The sequence below is a fragment of the Pseudorca crassidens genome, chromosome 13 (genome assembly GCF_039906515.1).
Source record: "Pseudorca crassidens isolate mPseCra1 chromosome 13, mPseCra1.hap1, whole genome shotgun sequence".
Lineage (NCBI taxonomy): Eukaryota > Metazoa > Chordata > Mammalia > Artiodactyla > Delphinidae > Pseudorca > Pseudorca crassidens.
In genome coordinates this window covers 68,789,413-68,810,385 of record NC_090308.1, presented here as the reverse complement: position 1 = coordinate 68,810,385, position 20,973 = coordinate 68,789,413, and the positions used below count along the sequence as shown (strand labels likewise).

The following is a 20,973-nucleotide window of genomic DNA, read 5'->3' as shown; positions in this document are numbered from 1 at the left end:
TGCAGCTCTATTTACAATAGCCCGGAGATGGAAACAACCTAAGTGTCCATCATCGGATGAATGGATAAAGAAGATGTGGCACATACATACAGTGGAATATTACTCAGCCATAAAAAGAAACAAAATCGAGTTATTTGTACTGAGGTGGATGGACCTAGAGTCTGTCATACAGAGTGAAGTAAGTCAGAAAGAGAAAGACAAATACTGTATGCTAACACATATATATGGAATCTAAGAAAAAAAAAGAAAATGTCATGAAGAACCTAGAGGTAAGATGGGAATAAAGGCACAGACCTACTAGAGAATGGACTTGAGGATATGGGGAGGGGGAAGGGTAAGCTGGGACAAAGTGAGAGAGAGGCATGGACATATATACACTACCAAACGTAAGGTAGATAGCTAGTGGGAAGCAGCCACATAGCACAGGGAGATCAGCTCGGTGCTTTGTGACCGCCTGGATGGGTGGGATAGGGAGGGTGGGAGGGAGGGAGACACAAGAGGGAGGAGATATGGGAACATATGTATAACTGATTCACTTTGTTATAAAGCAGAAACTAACACACCATTGCAAAGCAATTATACTCCAATAAAGATGTAAAAAAAAAAAAAAGGGTTGGGGGGAAGGCCTTGTCTGTGGAGGGTGGGGCCTAAGCAAGGGTGAGGGCTGGGTGGTGGGCGGGGCCAATGCTCAGGACCCACAGGGCTGGAAAAGGCCTTGGGGGCTGTGAGGGATGGGGCTTAGTCTCAAGGAACAGAAGGGGCCCAGAAGGGGCCCACCCTTTTCCACCCCCCACCCCTGGTCTCAGAGGGCAGGGGACCTCACCTGCAAGCCCAGCAGGCTTCCTGGGCTCAAGTGGGCCAGGCAAATGCCCTCCTCTCAGAAGGCCCCTCCCATCTGCCTCTCCTGATCTTCCTGGCCTCCCTCCTATGCCCCCAGGACCAATGCAGCCGGGGTGGGGGGTGGAAAAGGGTGGCCTTGGCGGGCAGGGGACTGGCCTGGGAGCTCAGCAAACTCCCCGGGCCCAAGTGGGCAGGGAAAACGCCCTCTTCTCCTCCCAAAGTGCCTCTCCCACCTGCCTCTCCTGATCTCCCCGACCGCAGGGTCTCCCATCCTGTCTGGCCTCTCCTTCTCCTCCCCCCTCAGTCCCCCCATGTCCTACTGGTTCACTTGTGGTTCCTCCCATCTCATTGGGCATCAGGGTCCCCCGCCAGTGGCCAGCAGGTGCCCTAGTTGTGGGGAGATGCTAACTTGGCGTCTTCCCACACCGCCATCTTGACTCCACCCCCTACATTTACTTATGATAACATGTGTATGATAAAGTAAGACTCATGCACATTTCCTTTAAAAATGTGTATTCCTTGGAATGTACCTACATTCAGAGTTCTAGGAACTAAAGGTCAGGTAGCCAAATAACCTTCAAATAAAGTAGTTTGTTTAGGTCATTCTGACTTTTAAAAACATTTTTATTGAAGTATAGCTGATTTACCATGTTGTGTTAATTTTTGCTGTACAGCAAAGTGACTCAGTTGTTATATATATATTCTTTTTTATATTATTTTCATTCTGGTTTATCACAGGATAATGAATATAGTTCGCTGTGCTATACAGTAGGACCTTGTTGTTTATCCATCCTATATATACTAGTTTGTATTTGCTAATCCCAAGTCCAAATCCTTCCCTCCCCCCACCCCCACCCTGCTTCTTGGCAACCACAAGTCTATTCTCTTCATTTGTGAGTCTGTTTCTGCTTTGTAGAAATGTTTATTTGTGTCATATTTTAGATTCCATATATAAGTGGTATCATATGGTATTTGTCTTTTTTGTTCTGACTTACTTTGCTTAGTATGATAATCTCTAGATCCACCCGTGTTGCTGCAGATGGCATTATTTCATTCTTTTTTATGGCTAATATTCCATTTTATATACACACACACACATCACATCTTCTTTATCGATTCATCTGTCAATGGACATTTAGATTGCTTCCATGTCTCGGCTATTGTATATAGTGCTGCTATGAACACAGGAGTGCATGTATCTTTTCAAATTATGGTTTTCTCTGGGTATATGCCCAGTAGTGGGATTGCTGGATCATATGGCAACTCTAGTTTTTTGAGGGTTCTCCATACTGTTTTCCATAGTGACTGTGCCAACTTACATTCCCATTAGCAATGTGGGAGGGTTCCCTTTTCCCTCTCCAACATTTATTATTTGTAGACTTTTTGATGATGGCCATTCTGAACAGTGTGAGGTGGTACCTGCTTGTAGTTTTGACTTGCATTTCTCTAATAATTAGCGATGATCAGCATCTTTTAATGTGCCTGTTGGCCATCTGTATGTCTTCTTTGGAGAAATGTCTATTGAGGTCTTCTGCTCACTTTTCGATTCTGTTGTTTGTTTTTTTCTTATCGAGTTGTATGAGCTGCTTGTGTATTTTGGAAATTAAGCCCTTGTCGGTTACATCATTTGCAAATATTTTCTCCCTGTCCGTAGGTTGTTTTTTCATTTTGTTTATGGTTTCCTTTGTTGCACAGGAGCTTGTAAGTTTGATTAGGTCCCATTTGTTTATTTTTGCTTTGATTTCTATTGCCTTGGGAGACTGACCCAAGAAGACATTGGTACGGTCATTCTGAATTTAAGGTGGGAGGATTGATATGACATTTATGCTATCACTTCTCCATCCTGCCAGATATTGCTAATCAACCATGGCACTCTTTTTATTTATTTATTTTTATTTTTTTATTTTTTTCAGCATCCCCCTGGGAACTGTTTTTTTCTTTTTATTGGAGTATATTTGCTTTACAATGGTGTGTTAGTTTCTGCTTTAAAACAAAATGAATAAGTTATATATATACATGTGTTCCCATATCTCTTGCCTCTTGCGTCTCCCTCCCTCCCACCCTCCCTATCCCACCCCTACAGGCGGTCACAAAGCACCGAGCTGATCTCCCTGTGCTATGCAGCTGCTTCCCACTAGCTGTCTACCTTACGTTTGGTAGTGTATATATGTCCAAGCCTCTTTCTCGCTTTGTCACAGCTTACCCTTCCCCCTCCCCACATCCTCAAGTCCATTCTCTAGTAGGTCTGTGTCTTTAGGTTCTTCATGACATTTTTTTTTCTTAAATTCCATATATATGTGTTAGCATACAGTATTTGTCTCTCTCTTTCTGACTTACTTCACTCTGTATGACAGACTCTAGGTCTATCCACCTCAGTACAAATAGCTCAATTTCGTTTCTTTTTATGGTTAATATTCCACTGTATATATGTGCCACTTCTTCTTTATCCATTCATCCGATGATGGACACTTAGGTTGTTTCCATCTCCAGGCTATTGTAAATAGAGCTTCAATGAACATTTTGGTACATGACTCTTTTTGAATTTTGGTTTTCTCAGGGTATATGCCCAGTAGTGGGATTGCTGGGTCATATGGTAGTTCTATTTGTAGTTTTTTAAGGAACCTCCATACTGTTCTCCATAGTGGCTGTACCAATTCACATTTCCACCAGCAGTGCAGGAGTGTTCCCTTTTCTCCACACCCTCTCCAGCATTTATTGTTTCTAGATTTTTTGATGATGGCCATTCTGACTGGTGTGAGATGATATCTCATTGTAGTATTGATTTGCATTTCTCTAATGATTAATGATGTTGAGCATTCTTTCATGTGTTTGTTGGCAGTCTGTATATCTTCTTTGGAGAAATGTCTATTTAGGTCTTCTGCCCATTTTTGGATTGGGTTGTTTGGTTTTTTGTTATTGAGCTGCATGAGCTGCTTGTAAATTTTGGAGATTAATCCTTTGTCAGTTGCTTCATTTGCAAATATTTTCTCCCATTCTGAGGGTTGTCTTTTGGTCTTGTTTATGGTTTCCTTTGTTGTGCAAAAGCTTTGAAGTTTCATTAGGTCCCATTTGTTTGTTTTTGCTTTTATTTCCATTACTCTAGGAGGTGGGTCAGAAAGGATCTTGCTGTGATTTATGTCATAGAGTGTTCTGCCTATGTTTTCCTCTAAGAGTTTGATAGTTTGTGGCCTTACATTTAGGTCTTTAATCCATTTTGAGCTTATTTTTGTGTATGGTGTTAGGGAGTGATCTAATCTCATACTTTTACATGTACCTGTCCAGTTTTCCCAGCACCACTCATTGAACAGGCTGTCCTTTCTCCACTGTATATTCCTGCCGCCTTTATCAAAGATAAGGTGTCCATATGTGTGTGGGTTTATCTCTGGGCTTTCTATCCTATTCCATTGATCTATCTTTCTGTTTTTGTGCCAGTACCATACCATCTTGATAACTGTAGCTTTGTAGTATAGTCTGAAGTCAGGGAGCCTGATTCCTCCAGTTCCTTTTTTTGTTCTCAAGATTGCTTTGGCTATTCGGGGTCTTTTGTGTTTCCATACAAATTGCGAATTTTTTTGTTCTAGTTCTGTGAAAAATGCCAGTGGTAGTTTGATAGGGATTGCATTGAATCTATAGATTGCTTTGGGTAGTAGAGTCATTTTCACAATGTTGATTCTTCCAATACAAGAACATGGTATATCTCTCCATCTATTTGTATCATCTTTAATTTCTTTCATCAGTGTCTTATAATTTTCTGCATACAGGTCTTTTGTCTCCTTAGGTAGGTTTATTCCTAGATATTTTATTCTTTTTGTTGCAATGGTAAATGGGAGTGTTTTCTTGATTTCACTTTCAGATTTTTCATCATTGGTATATAGGAATGCCAGAGATTTCTGTGCATTAATTTTGTATCCGGCCACTTTACCAAATTCATTGATTAGCTCTAGTAGTTTTCTGGTAGCATCCTTAGGATTCTCTATGTATAGGATCATGTCATCTGCAAACAGTGACAGCTTTACTTCTTCTTTTCCGATTTGGATTCCTTTTATTTCCTTTTCTTCTCTGACGCTGTGGCTAAAACTTCCAAAACTATGTTGAATAAGAGTGGTGAGAGTGGGCAACCTTGTCTTGTTCCTGATCTTAGTGGAAATGCTTTCAGTTTTTGACCATTGAGGATGATGTTGGCTGTGGGCATGTCATATATGGCCTTTATTATGTTGAAGAAAGTTCCCTCTATGCCTACTTTCTGCAGGCCTTTATCATAAATGGGTGTTGAATTTTGTCAAAAGCTTTCTCTGCATCTATTGAGATGATCATATGTTTTTTCTCCTTCAATTTGTTAATATGGTTTATCACATTGATAGATTTGCATATACTGAAGAATCCTTGCATTCCTGGAATAAACCCCACTTGATCATGGTGTATGATCCTTTTAATGTGCTGTTGGATTCTTTTTGCTAGTATTTTGTTGAGGAGTTTTGCATCTATGTTCATCAGTGATATTGGCCTGTAGTTTTCTTTCTTTGTGACATCCTTGTCTGGTTTTGGTATCAAGGTGATGGTGGCCTCGTAGAAGGAGTTTGGGAGTGTTCCTCCCTCTGCTATATTTTGGAAGAGTTTGAGAAGGATAGGTGTTAGCTCTTCTCTAGATGTTTGATAGAATTCGCCTGTGAAGCCATCTGGTCCTGGGCTTTTGTTTGTTGGAAGATTTTTAATCACAGTTTCAATTTCAGTGCTTGTGATTGGTCTGTTCATATTTTCTATTTCTTCCTGATTCAGTCTTGGCACGTTGTGCATTTCTAAGAATTTGTCCATTTCTTCCAGATTGTCCATTTTATTGGCATAGAGTTGCTTGCAGTAATTCTGCAGTGTCAGTTACTTCTCCTTTTTCATTTCTAATTCTATTGATTTGAGTCTTCTCCCTTTTTTTCTTGTGGTTTATCTATTTTGTTTATCTTCTCAAAGAACCAGCTTTTAGTTTTATTGATCTTTGCTATCATTTCCTTCATTTCTTTTTCATTTATTTCTGATCTGATTTTTATGATTTCTTTCCTTCTGCTAGCTTTGGGGTTTTTTTGTTCTTCTTTCTCTAATTGCTTTAGGTGCAAGGTTAGGTTGTTCATTCGAGATGTTTCCTGCTTCTTAAGGTGGGCTTGTATTGCTATAAACTTCCCCCTTAGAACTGCTTTTGCTGCATCCCATAGGTTTTGGGTCGTCGTGTCTCCACTGTCATTTGTTTCTAGGTATTTTTTGATTTCCTCTTTGATTTCTTCAGTGATCACTTCATTATTAAGTAGTGTATTGTTTAGCCTCCATGTGTTTGTATTTTTTACAGATCTTTTCCCGTAATTTATATGTAGTCTCATAGCGTTGCGGTCGGAAAAGATACTTGATACAATTTCGATTTTCTTAAATTTACCAAGGCTTGATTTGTGACCCAAGATATGATCTATCCTGGAGAATGTTCCATGAGCACTTGAGAAAAATGTGTATTCTGTTGTTTTTGGATGGAGTGTCCTATAAATATCAATTAAGTCCATCTTGTTTAATGTATCATTTAAAGCTTGTGTTTCCTTATTTATTTTCATTTTGGATGATCTGTCCACGGGTGAAAGTGGGGTGTTAAAGTCCCCTACTATGAATGTGTTACTGTCGATTTCCCCTTTTATGGCTGTTAGTATTTGCCTTATGTATTGAGGTGCTCCTATGTTGGGTGCATAAATATTTACAATTGTTATATTTTCTTGTTGGATCGATCCCTTGATCATTATGTAGTGTCCTTCTTTGTCTCTTTTAATAGTCCTTATTTTAAAGTCTATTTTGTCTGATATGAGAATTGCTACTCCAGCTTTCTTTTGGTTTCCATTTGCATGGAATATCTTTTTCCATCCCCTCACTTTCAGTCTGTATGTGTCTCTAGGTCTGAAGTGGGTCTCTTGTAGACAGCATATATAAGGGTCTTGTTTTTGTATCCATTCAGCTAATCTGTGTCTTTTGGTGAGAGCATTTAGTCCATTTACATTTAAGGTAATTATCGATATGTATGTTCCTATTCCCATTTTCTAAATTGTTTTGGGTTCGTTATTATAGGTCTTTTCCTTCTCTTGTGTTTCTTGCCTAGAGAAGATCCTTTAGCATTTGTTGTAAAGCTGGTTTGGTGGTGCTGAACTCTCTCAGCTTTTGCTTGTCTGTAAAGGTTTTAATTTCTCCATCAAATCTGAATGAGATCCTTGCTGGGTAGAGTAGTCTTGGCTGCAGGTTTTTCTCCTTCATCACTTTCAGTATGTCCTGCCAGTCCCTTCTGGCTTGTAGGGTTTCTGCTGAGAGATCAGCTGTTAACCTTATGGAGATTCCCTTATGTGTTATTTGTTGTTTTTCCCTTGCTGCTTGTAATATGCTTTCTTTGTATTTAATTTTTGACAGTTTGATTAATATGTGTCTTCGTGTATTTCTCCTTGGATTTATCCTGTATGGGACTCTCTGTGCTTCCTGGACTTGATTAACAATTTCCTTTCCCATATTAGGGAAGTTTTCAACTATAATCTCTCCAAATATTTTCTCAGTCTCTTTCTTTTTCTCTTCTTCTTCTGGAACCCCTATAATTCGAATGTTGGTGCATTTAATGTTGTCCCAGAGGTCTCTGAGACTGTCCTCAGTTCTTTTCATTCTTTTTTCTTTTTTCTGCTCTGCAGGAGTTATTTCCACTATTTTATCTTCCAGGTCACTTATCCGTTCTTCTGCCTCAGTTATTCTGCTATTGATCCCATCTAGAGTACTTTTAGTTTCTTTTATTGTGTTGTTCATCGTTGCTTGTTTCGTCTTTATTTCTTCTAGGTCCTTGTTAACTGTTTCTTGCATTTTGTCCATTCTATTTCCAAGATTTCGGATCATCCTTACTATCATTATTCTGAATTCTTTTTCAGGTAGACTGCCTATTTCCTCTTCATTTCTTAGGTCTGGTGCATTTTTATCTTGCTCCTTTATCTGCTGTGTGTTTTTCTGTCTTCTCATTTTGCTTATCTTACTGTGTTTGGGGTCTCCTTTTTGCAGACTGCAGGTTCGTAGTTACCGCTGTTTTTGATGTCTGTCTCCAGTGGCTAAGGTTGGTTCAGTGGGTTGTGTAGGCTTCCTGGTGGAGGGGACTAGTGCCTGTGTTGTGGATGAGGCTGGATCTTGTCTCTCTAGTGGGCAGGTTCACGTCTGGTGGTGTGTTTTGGGGTGTCTGTGGCCTTATTATGATTTTAGGCAGCCTCTCTGCTAAAGGTTGGGGTTGTGTTCCTGTTTTGCTAGTTGTTTGGTGTAGGTTGTCCAGCACTGTGGCTTGCTGGTCGTTGAGTGAAGCTGGGTGCTGGTGTTGAGATGGAGGTCTCTGGGAGATTTTTGCCGTTTGATATTATGTGGAGCTGGGAGGTCTCTTGTTGACCAGTGTCCTGAAGTTGGCTCTCCTACCTCAGAGGCAGAGCCCTGACTCCTGGCTGGAGCACCAAGAGCCTTTCATCCACACGGCTCAGAATAAAAGGGAGAAAAAGTAGAGGGAGTTAGTAGAAGTATGAGGAAAGAAAGAAGGAAAGGAGGGAAGGAAGGAAGAAAGAAAGAAAGAAGCAAAGAAGGAAAGAAGGGAGGGAGGGGAAGGAGGAAGGAAGGAAGGAGGGAAAGAAGGAAAAAAGACAGAAAGAAAGAAGATACAGTAAAAATAAAATAAAGTATAATAAAGTTATTGAATTAAAAAATTCTTATTTAGGAAAAAAAAGGGACGGATAGAACCTTAGGACAAATGTTGGAGGCAAAGCTATACAGACAAAATCTTACACAGAAGCATACACATACACCCTCACTAAAAGAGGTAAATGGGGAAAAATCATAAATCTTGCTGTCAGAGACCACCTCCTCAATTTCGGATGATTCGTTGTCTAAAGGAGGGGAGGAAGGAAGGAAAGAAAGAAAGAAAGAATGAAGGTAAAGTATAATAACGTTATTAAAATTGATTAAGAAAAAAATTTAAAAAAAAACCATGGACGGATAGAACCCTAGGACAAATGGTGGAATGAAGACTATACAGACAAGATCTCACACAGAAGCATACACATACACATTCGCAAAAAGAGGAAAAGGGAAAAAAATCATAGATCTTGCTCCTAAAGTCCACTTCCTTAATTTGGGATGATTGGTTGTCTATTCATGTATTCCACAGATGCAGGGTATATCAACTTGATTGTGGAGCTTTAATCCGCTGCTTCTGAGGCTGCTGGGAGAGATTTCCCTTTCTCTTCTTTGTTCTCACAGCTCCCAGGGGTTTAGCTTCAGATTTGGCCCTGCCTCTGCGTGTAGGTCGCTGGAGGTTGTCTGTTTTTTGCTCAGACAGGATGGGGTTAAAGGAGCCGCTGATTCGGGGGCTCTGGCTCACTCAGGCTGGGGGTAGGGAGGGGCATAGAGTTTGGGGCGAGCCTGCGGCGGCAGAGGCCAGCGTGACGTTGCACCAGCCTGCGGCGCGCCGTGCATTCTCCCGGGGGAGTTGTCCCTGGATCACGAGACCCTGGCCGTGGTGGGCTGCACAGGCTCCCCGGAAGGGCGGTGTGGATAGTGACCTGTGCTCGCACACAGGCTTCTTGGTGGCGGCAGCAGCAGCCTTAGCGTCTCATGCCCGTCTCTGGGGTCCGCACTTTTAGCGCGGCTCGCGCCCATCTCTGAAGCTCCTTTAAGCAGCGCTCTTGATTCCCTCTCCTCGCGCACCAGGAAACAAAGAGGTAAGAAAAAGTCTCTTGCCTCTTCGGCAGGTGCAGACTTTTCCCTGGACTCCCTCCCGGCCAGCCATGGTGCACTAACCCCTTCAGGCTGGGTTCACGCCGCCAACCCCGGTCCTCTCCCTGCGCTCCGACCGGTGCCCGAGCCTCAGCTCCCAGCCCCGACCGCCCCGGCGGGGGGAGCAGACAAGCCTCTCAGGCAGGTGAGTGCCCATCGGCAGCGATCCTCTGCGCGGGAATCTCTCCGCTTTGCCCTCCGCACCCCTGTTGCTGTGCTCTCCTCCGTGGCTCCGAAGCTTCCCCCTCCGCCACCCACAGTCTCCGCCCGCGAAGGGGCTTCCTAGTGTGTGGAAACCTTTCCTCCTTCACAGCTCCCTCCCACTGGTGCAGGTCCCGACCCTATCCTTTTGTCTCTGTTTATTCTTTTTTCTTTTGCCCTACCCAGGTACGTGGGGGGTTTCTTGCCTTTTGGGAGGTCTGAGGTCTTCTGCCAGTGTTCAGTAGGTGTTCTGTAGGAGCTGTTCCACGTGTAGATGTATTTCTGGTGTATCTGTGGGGAGGAAGGTGATTTCCGAGTCTTACTCTTCCGCCATCTTCCTGGAATTCTCGGCACTCATTAGAGCTAAGACTCAATCTGACAAGCCTCATTACCACTCCAGGAAGCCACTGCCAGTAGAAGGAGCTCCTAAGATGAAACATCTTAGCCATTTGCGTGTGTGGGTATGGCAAGAAATTTTGCAGAGGACTTGAGGACAAATGAGCTCAGGGAAGTGAATTTTTGCTTGAATTTGATTTCTGTCTCAATTCTTCCAATGAGAACATAATAATTAGCTTTATATATATATATATATATATATATATATATATATATATACACACACACACACATATACATATACATATGCATATGTATAAATATATATGCACACCCCTGAAGGGGTTTGAAGACTTTCTAGGGGTACATGGCTTTGGCAACTTTAAGGAGATCATTTTGTAGATGTTCAGTTTCCATGTGTCACTTGCTCAAGCTGATGTGTCTGAGACCCACTCCTGCAGTCAGGTTTTGTCTTTCCTTCCTTCCTTTTCACACTTGACTGTCTCCTAGTGTGCAAAAGAAATGTGCACCCATCTGAATCTTATGAGGCATTTCCCAGGCTATAAAAAAAACCTCTGGGACAACACTAAATGAACCAACATTTGAATTATAGGGGTCCCAGAAAAAGAAGAGAAAAAGAAAGGGTCTGAGAAAATATTTGTAGAGATTATAGTGGAAAACTTCCCTTACATGGGAAAGGAAACAGTCACCCAAGTCCAGGAAGCACAGAGTCCCATACAGGATAAACCGTAGGAAAAACACACAAAGACATATTAATCAAACTAACAAAAAGTAAATTCAAAGAAAAAGTATTAAGAGCAGCAAGGGAAAAGCAACAACTAATAAACAAAAGAATCCCCATAAGGTTATCAGCTGGTTTTTCAGCAGAAACTCTGCAAGCCAGAAGGGAGTGGCAGGATATACTTAAAGTGATTAAAGAGAAAAACCTACAAGCAAGATTACTCTACCTGGCAAGGATCTCATTCAGATTCAACAGAGAAATCAAAAGCTTTTCAGACAAGCAAAAGCTACGAGAATTCAGCACCACCAAACCAGCTTTACAACAAATGGGAAAGAAACTTCTTCTAGGCCGGAAACACAAGTGAAGAAAAACACTCACAAAAGAAACCCAAAACAATTAAGAAAATGGTAATAGGAACATACATATCGATAATAACCAGAATGTAAATGGATTAAATGCCCCAACGAAAAGACACAGGCTCGCTAAACGGAAATTAAAAACAAGACCCATATATATGCTGTCTACAAGAGACCCGCTTCAGACCTAGGGACACATACAGACTGAAAGTGAAGCGATGGAAAAAGGTATTCCATGCAAATGGAAATCAAAAGAAAGCTGGAGTAGCAATACTCATATCAGATAAAATAGCCTTTAAAATAAATACTGTTAAAAGAGATAAGGAGGGACACTACATAATGATCAAAGGATCAATCCAAGAGCAAGATATAAGAATTACAAATATTTATGCACCCAACACAGGAGCACCTAAGTACATAAGGCAAATCCAAGAGCAAGATATAACAATTACAAATATTTATGCACCCAACACAGGAGCACCTAAGTACATAAGGCAAATGCTAACAACCATGAAAGGAGAAATCGACATAAAAGTATCAAAATAATAGTAGGGGACTTTAACACCCCACTTACACCAATGGACAGATCATCCAAACAGAAAATAAATAAGGAAACACAAGCTTTAAATGACACAAGAGACCAGATAGATTTAATTGATATTTATAGAACATTCCACCCAAAAGTGGCAGAATACCCTTTCTTCTCAAGTGTACGCGGAACATTCTCCAGGATAGGTGACTTGGGTTACAAATCAAACCTTGGAAATTTCAAGAAAATCGAAATCGTATCAAGCATCTCAAACACTATGAGATTGGAAATCAATTACAGAAAAAAAAATGTAAAAAACACAAATACATGCAGGCTAAACAGTGCACTACTAAATAACCAAGAGATCACTGAAGAAATCAAAGAAGAAATTTTAAAAATACATAGAAACAAATGACAATGAAAACATGATGACCCAAAACTTATGGGATGCAGCAAAAGCAGTTCTAAGAGAGAAGTTTACAGCAACTCAATCTCACCTCAAGAAACAAGAAAAGTCCCAAACAATCTAACCCTACACTTAAAACAACTAGAGAAAGAAGAACAAAGAAAACGCAAAGTCAGTAGAAGGAAACAAATCATAAAGATCAGAGCAGAAATAAATGAAATAGAAATGAAGAAAACAATAGCAAAGTTCAATAAAACGAAAAGCTGGTTCTTTGAGAAAATAAACAAAATTGATAAACCCTTAGCCAGACTCATCAAGAAAAAAAGGGAGAGGATGCAAATCAATAAAATTAGAAATGAAAAATGAGAAATCACAATTGACACCGCAGAAATACAAAGGATTATAAGAGACTACTACAAACAACTATATGCCACTAAAATGCACAACCACGAAGAAATGGACAAAATCTTGGAAAGGTACAATTTTCCAAGACTGAACCAGGAAGAAATAGAAAATATGAACAGACCTATCACAAGTAATGAAATTGAAACCATAATTTAAAATGTCCCAACAAACAGAAGTCCAGGACCAGATGGCTTCACAGGTGAATTCTATCAAACATTTAGAGAGGAGCTAACACCCATCCTTCTCAAACTCTTTCAAAACAATTGCAGAGGGAGGAACACTCCCAAATTCAGTCTACAAAGCCACCATCACCCTGATACCAAAACCAGAAAAAGTTATCAAAAAAAAAAAAATTATAGACCAGTATCACTGATGAACATAGTTGCAAAAATCCTGAATAAAATACCAGCAAACAAAAGCCAGCAACACATTAAAAGTATCATACACCATGATCAAGTGGGATTTATCCCAGGGATGCAAGGACTCTTCAATATACACAAATCAATCAGTGTAATCCACCATATTAACAAACTGAAGAATAAAAACCATACGATCATCTCAATAGATGCAGAAAAAGCTTTTGACAAAATTCAACACCCATTTATGATAAAAACTCTCCAGAAAATGGGCATAGAGGGAACCTATTTAAACATAATAAAGGCCATATATGACAAACTCACAGCAACCATCATACTGAACAGTGAAAAACTGAAAGCATTTCCACTAAGATCAAGAACAGACAAGGATGTCCACTCTTGCCACTCTTATTCAACATAATTTTGGAAGTCCTAGCCACTGCAATCAGAGAAGAAAAAGAAATAAAAGGAATACAAATTGGAAAAGAAGAAGTAAAACTGTCACAGATTTGCAGATGACATGACACTATACATAGAAAATCCTAAAGATGCCACGAGAAAACTACTAGAACTAATCAATGAATTTGGTAAGGTCGTAGGATGCAAAATTAATGCAAAATTAATGCATAAATCTCTGGCATTCCTATTCACCAACAGCGAAAAATCAGAAAGAGAAATTAAGGAAACAATCTCATTTACCATCACAACAAAAAGAATAAAATACCTAGGAATAATCCTGCCTACGGAGGCAAAAGACTTGTACTCAGAAAACTATAAAACACTGATGAACGAAATCAAAGATACATAAACAGATGCAGAAATATACCACGTTCTTGGATTGGAAGACTCAATATTGTGAAAATGACTATACTACCCAAAGCAATCTATAGATTCAATGCAATCCGTATCAAACTACCAATGGCATTCTTCACAGAATTAGAACAAAAAATTTTACAATTCGTACGGAAACAGAAAAGGCCCTGAATAGCCAAAGCAATCTTGAGAAAGAAAAATGGAGGTGGAAGAATCAGGCTCCCTGACTTCAAACTATGCCACAAAGCTACAGTAATCAAGACAGTATGGTACTGGCACCAAAACAGAAATACAGATCAATGGTACAGGATAGAATGCCCAGAGATAAACCCATGCACATATGGGCATCTAGTTTACGACAAAGGAGGCAGGAACCTACAATGGAGAAAAGACAGCTTCTTCAATATGTGGTGGTGGGAAAACTGGACAGCTACATGTAAAAGGATGAAATTTAGAACACTGCTTAACACCATACACAAAAATAAACTCCAAATGGATTAGACACATCAATGTAAGATGAGACACTATAAAACTCTTAGAGGAAAACATAGGAAAAACACTCTTTGACATAAACCACAGCAAGGTCTTTTTTGACCCACCTCCTAGAGTAATGGAAATAAAAACAAATTAAAAAATTGGACTTAATTAAACTTAAAAGCTTTTGCACAGCAAAGGAAACCATAAACCAGACAACCTTCAGAATGGGAGAAAATATTTGCAAATGAAACAAGAGACAAAGGATTAATCTCCAAAATATACAAACAGCTCATGGAGCTCAATATCAAAAAAACAAACAATCCAGTTAAAAAAATGGGTGGAAGACCTAAATAGACATTTCACCAAGGAAGACATACAGATGGTCAAGAGGCACATGATAAGATGCTCAACATCACTAATTATTAGAGAAATGCAAATCAAAACTACAGTGAGGTATCACCTCACACCAGTCAGAATGGCCATCATCAAAAAATCTACAAACAATAAATGCTGGAAAGGGTGTGGTGAAAAGGGAACCCTCCTGCACTGTTGGTGGGAATGTAAATTGATACAACCACTATCGACAATAGTATGGAGATTCCTTAAAAAACTAAAAATAGAACTACCATATGACACAGCAATCCCCCTACTGGGCATATACCCTGAGAAAACCATAATTCAAAAAGAGACATGTACCACAATGATCATTGCAGCTCTATTTACAATAGCCAGGACATGGAAGCAACCTAAGTGTCCACTGACAGATGAATGGATAAAGAAGATGTGGCACATATATACAATGGAATATTACTCAGCCATAAAAAGAAATGAAATTGAGTTATTTGTAGTGAGGTTGATGGACCTAGAGTCTTTCATACAGAGTGAAGTAAGTCAGAAAGAGAAAAACAAATATCGTATGCTAACACATACATGTGGAATCTAAAAAAAAAAAAAAAAAAGGTTCTGAAGAATGTAGGGGCAGGGTAAGCCGGGACGAAGTGAGAGAGTGGCATGGACATATATACACTACCTGTAAGGCCAGCAGGTCCGGGGAAGGGCCCAGGGAGTCAGATGGAGTCCCCGCCAGGGTGGTTGATGCAGCCGGACCCACGAGTGGCATCAGCCCAGGACTTTCCACCTGCTCAGGAAACAGATCTGAGACTTTCCACTCGGCCCCAGTCTTCCCGCTCCCCGAGGGGCAGAACCAACGGCTCTGAGGCTGATGCAACTGACACCTGACATTGCCACAACACCCAAAAGATTACCAAAAAAGGGGGCTGCTTCACACAGCAAGCGCCTCCCCTACGTCCACCCCTATAAATTTTGTTTGCGCCCGCACCCGGGCACGACTTCTCTCGTCCCTTTCTCTCGGACCAGTGAACCTCGCCCGGGAGCGTTCCCAAATGAAGCTTGTTTAAGCTCTCCTCCGTTTTTGGTGCCGTTCCTTACATTTGGTGCCGAAACCTGGGAGGGGTACCCAGCCCCACAAATTACCGCGGGGCCACCCCTCCCCACCAGGGGACGACCGGGGACCTCTGCTCACCCACCCGATCCAGCAGAAGCAGGGTAAGTTCCTCCTTCATTCCCCTTGACCCCCGGGGTCCCTACCCACCAGACTCCCTGTCCTTAACCGCGGCTGCATCAGGGACTCCTCCATCCTCCCTCCGAGCCTCGGGTGATTGTGGAGACGTCCCAACCGCCTGACTGCTCTCCGATCCGCCGTTACCAGAGATTTGAGACCAGAGACGTCTCTCTCTTTCTCTGTTCACCTGGGGACAGACCGGAGGTCATGGGGACTTCAGAATCCAAACCAGATCCTAAGGCACCACTGGGGTGTCTCCTGGCCAACTTTACAAAACTCGGCTTTTCTTAAGACCTCCGCCACAGGCGGCTCACATTCTATTCTACCGAGGCCTGGCCACAGTACCCTCTAGACAATCAATCTAAATGGCCTCCTGAAGGGACTTCCGATTTCAACATCCTCCGCGATTTAGATAACTACTGCCGCAGGACAGGTAAATGGTCCGAGGTCCCCTAGTCCAGGCCTTCTGGTATTTACGCTCCTGCCCTTCCCTATGCGTCGATTGTTCCACTTCCCAGATCCTTCTTGCCAAACAAACATCTACTACATCCAAGCCCCTAATTTCCTTTGACGATGACCCCTCTCCACTAGCCGACCCACCCGAATCTCTCACCTCTCTCCCCGCTCCAGAGCTCCTCTCCAACCCCCACCCTACCCTGGACCAGCCCCTCTCCCTCCTGAGCCCACCCCAGCACCCCCCACCGCTCCCCTGCTTCCCCCGGCAACCTCCCCCTTGGCTTCCCCTTCCCCCGCTTCCTCCCCCTCCACCTCTCTCTCCTCGCCAATCAGCTCACACACCCGCTCTCACCACCACGACTACCAAGACCCAAACCTTCTCTGTCCCTTAAGAGAGGTGGCCGGAGCGGAAGGATTGGTTAGAGTTCATGTTCCCTTTTCCCTCCAAGATCTCTCTCAAATAGAAAAGCGATTAGGCTCCTTCTCTGCCGACTCCTCCCGCTACATCAAAGAATTTCGCTACCTCTCTCAAGCTTACGATCTAACCTGGCACGACATCTTTGTGATCCTATCTTCCACTCTGACCCCCGACGAGAGGGAACGAATTCAAACTGCTGCCCGAAACCACGCAGATCAGGTCCACCTCACTGATAACTCTATGCCCGTCGGAGCCACTGCCGTTCCTGACACCGATCCGGGCTGGAGTTATCAGGACGGCCAAGACGGTCACCGCAAACGCGATCTAATGATCCAATGCCTCTTGGCTGGTATGCAGGCTGCCTCCCACAAGATTGTCAACTTCGAAAAGCTAAAAGAGATAACCCAAGAGCCCAGTGAAAATCCAGCCGTTTTTCTCAACCGCCTTACAGAGGCCCTAACTCTACACCCGCTTGGACCCTGACACCCCCGCAGGCGCAACTGTCTTGGCCACCCACTGTATCACCCAATCAGCCCCTGATAGCAGAAAAAAACTTAAGCGGGCAGAGGACGGCCCCCAGACTCCCATCCGAGACCTGGTAAAAATGGCCTTTAACGTCTACAATGCCCGTGAGGATTTGGCAGAATCCAGTCGACAGGCTCGGATGCACCAAAACGTGGCCCTCCAGACCCAAGCCCTCGTAGCCGCCCTGTGGCTGGCCATCTCCCATGGACAACATCCACGGGACCCGCCGAAGGCAACCCCACCAGGGGCCTGCGTCAAGTGCGGAAAAGAGGGGCACTGGGCTTGCCAATGTCCCAATCCCCGGCCTCCTTCCAAGCCCTGCCCTGACTGTGGGCTAACAGGCCATTGGAAAAGTGACTGCCCTATGGCCGGCCCTCCCTCAGCGCCTCCACGTGGAGGGCGGACCGACCCGACGGCTCCACCACTCAAACTCCTGGGATTGGCTGACGACTGACAACACCTGGACTCGAAGACCCCCATCACCCTCGCCGAGCCCAGGGTAGTGCTACAGGTAGTGGGTAAGTCCATCTCATTCCTGGTGGACACAGGGGCTACCTATTCGGTCTTGCTTACATATTCCGGGCCAGTTTTTCCTTCCCAGATCTCGGTTATGGGCATCCACGGTAAGCCGTCCTTCCCGCTCCAGACCGGCCCCCTCTCATGTTACATCGAGAGGCCATTCTTTCTTAGTCATACCGTCCTGCCTGGTTCCTCTGCTAGGTCGTGATGTTCTCTTCCAATTAGGGGCCTCTCTCCAACTGGCCAGGCTTGATCCTAAGGCCTCCTCCTCTCAACTCCTGCTCCCCCTCCTCTGTCTGGTAGCGGAACCCTCTCCCTCCTCTCTTCCTCCTCCCATCTCCCCCAACTGGATAGACCCCCAGGTCTGGGACACATCAAAACCCATAATAGCGACACACCACCCCCCTGTCCTAATCCGTCTTAAAGACCTCTCCAAGTTTCCATCCAGGCCCCAATTCCCCATTTCTGAAACTCATCTAAGGGGCTTACGACCTATTATCACCAGACTCTTAGACCAGGGGCTCCTCATCCCCACGGACTCTCCCTGCAACACCCCCATCCTGCCTGTCCGCAAGGCCTCAGGAGATTACCGCCTGGTCCAGGACCTCCGACTGATCAATGAGGCGATAATTCCCCTCCACCCAGTCGTGCCAAACCCATACACTTTGCTCTCCCATATTCCCCCGTCCACCACCCGTTTTACGGTCCTCGATCTCAAAGACGCCTTCTTTTCTATCCCTCTACACCCTGATTCCTACTTCCTTTTTGCTTTCACCTGGACAGATCCAGATACCCAGGCTTCCCGCCAGCTCACCCGGACGGTTCTTCCCCAGGGCTTCCGCGACAGCCCCCACCTCTTTGGCCAGGCTCTGGCGCGGGACCTCGCTTCCTGCCCTCTCACCCCCAGTATAGTCCTCCAATACGTGGATGACCTCCTTCTCTGTAGCCCATCTCTCAGCCTCTCAAAACAACACACTGCTGACCTCCTCAATTATCTCGGCTCTCGCGGCTATCGGGTCTCTCCAACCAAGGCCCAACTGTCTACACCCTCAGTAACCTACCTGGGAATCCACCTTACCCCACAACAAAGAGCCTGACAGCCGACCGCACGCAGGCCATCTGCGACCTCCAACCTCCAGAGACAGCTGACCAGATTCTCTCCTTTCTGGGCCTAATAGGATTTTTCCAACACTGGATCCCTAACTTTGCTCTTCTTGCTAAACCCCTATATTTAGCTGCTAAAGAAACCCCCCAAGGACCCCTTACCTCTCCCTCCACTGTTCGATGGGCCTTTCTCACCCTCACAGACACCCTGATATCCTCCCCTCCCCTTTCTCTGCCTAACCCAGACCGTCCTTTCCACCTCTTTGTAGATGAACGGATCGGAATAGCTAAAAAAGAACCTCACAATTTGCTATGGCAGCCGCCCAAACCTAACTAATGATGCACTCCCTTGCAATTCATCCCTCCCTGTAACTACGCCAGTGGGGGCCCCACCAGGCTTGTTCTTTTGGTGTAACGGCTCCCTTACAAAAGAGGTCAACTCTTCCTCCCCCTTCCCATGTATCCCCATCACCCTTGTTCCACAACTCACATTATATGGCCAAGCCGAATTTCTCTCACTTACCACACAACTTTTTGGCCGACAAAAAAGGGCCATCTTTCTCCCTATGGTCGCAGGCATTTCCCTCGCCTCCTCTCTCGTTGCTGCGGGCATCGGGGGAGGAGCACTAACACACAGTGTCTCAACATCCCGTGACCTAGAACAGAAACTCCAGCTAGCCATCGAGGCTTCTGCCGCCTCCATCACCTCCCTCCAGCGCCAGATCACCTCAGTAGCCCGAGTTGCCCTCCAAAATCGACGCGCCCTGGACCTTCTGACAGCCGACAAAGGAGGTACCTGCCTCTTCCTACAGGAAGAATGCTGCTACTATATCAACGAGACAGCGGTCGTTGAGGACAATGTAGATGCTCTCTGGCACTTAAAAGAAGAACTCCAATGCAGGCAGCGACAATCCACCTCCCCCATCCCCAATTGGTGGCGGTCCACCCTCTATACCTGGCTGACACCAATCCTAGGCCCCTTAATCCTTATCTGCATCCTATTCATGCTTGCCCCGTTTACTCAGGTTTCTCCGCAGCCGTATACAAGAAGTCTCTCGGGTGGCGGTGAATCAGATGCTCTTCCACCCATATACCTTACTACCCACAGAACCCCCCGCTGCTGCCCTCCCCTAACCTCCAGACCGCTAGCCGCCCGACTCCCTTCCGGCGCCCCCGTACAGCAGGAAGTAGCCAGAGACCAAACGTCGCCCCATTACACCAAAGAAGTCGGGATGTAAGGCCAGCAGGTCCGGGGAAGGGCCCAGGGAGTCAGACGGAACCCCCGCCAGGGTGGTTGATGCAGCCGGACCCACGAGTGGCATCAGCCCAGGACTTTCCACCTGCTCAGGAAACAGACCCGGGACTTTCCACTCAGCCCCGGTCTTCCCGCTCCCTGAGGGGCAGAACCAACGGCTCTGAGGCTGATGCAACCGACACCTGACATTGCCACAACACCCGAAAGATTACAAAACAGGGGGCTGCTTCACACAGCAAGCGCCTCCCCTGCGTCTACCCCTATAAATTTTGTTCGTGCCCGCACCCGGGCACGACTTCTCTGGCCCCTTTCTCTCGGACCAGTGAACCTCACCCGTGAGCGTTCCCAAATAAAGCTTGTTTAAGCTCTCCTCCGTTTTTGGTGCCGTTCCTTACACTACCAAATGTAAAATAGCTAGCTAGTGGGAAGCAGCTGCATAGCACAGGGAGATCAGCTCAGTGTTTTGTGACCACCTAGAGGGGGGGGATAGAGAGGGTGAGAGGGAGACAAAAGAGGGAGGAGATATGGAGAGAGATATATATATATATATACGTATAGCTGATTCACTTTGTTATAAAGCAGGTTATTATAAAGCTGACACATCATTATATAAAGCAATTATACTCCAATAAAGATGTTAAAAAAAACCTCCTGGATCTAATAGATAATTATTGCAAGGTCACAGGATACATGGTTAATACACAAAAACCAATTCATTTCCAATATACCATCAAAAAACAATTGGAATTTGAAATTAATAAACTTGAAAAACTCAAAAAGTGGAGAGAAAGGAAACAATCTAATTAGACATGGGCAAGACATGAAGATACATTCATCAAAGAAGATACAGGGCTTGC

The 20,973-nt window shown here is 44.1% G+C and overlaps 1 long non-coding RNA gene across 2 annotated transcripts in view; it reads left to right on the top strand.

Annotated features, from left to right (window-relative positions):
* Positions 1-15,443, top strand: part of LOC137204766 (uncharacterized) — a 399,567-nt gene extending 384,124 nt beyond the window's left edge. For both annotated transcript variants that reach the window (XR_010933817.1, XR_010933818.1), the window contains exon 4: positions 9,612-15,443. This is a non-coding gene — a long non-coding RNA (uncharacterized lncRNA). The remainder of the gene's footprint in view (positions 1-9,611) is intronic.
* The last annotated feature ends 5,530 nt before the right edge of the window (positions 15,444-20,973 follow it).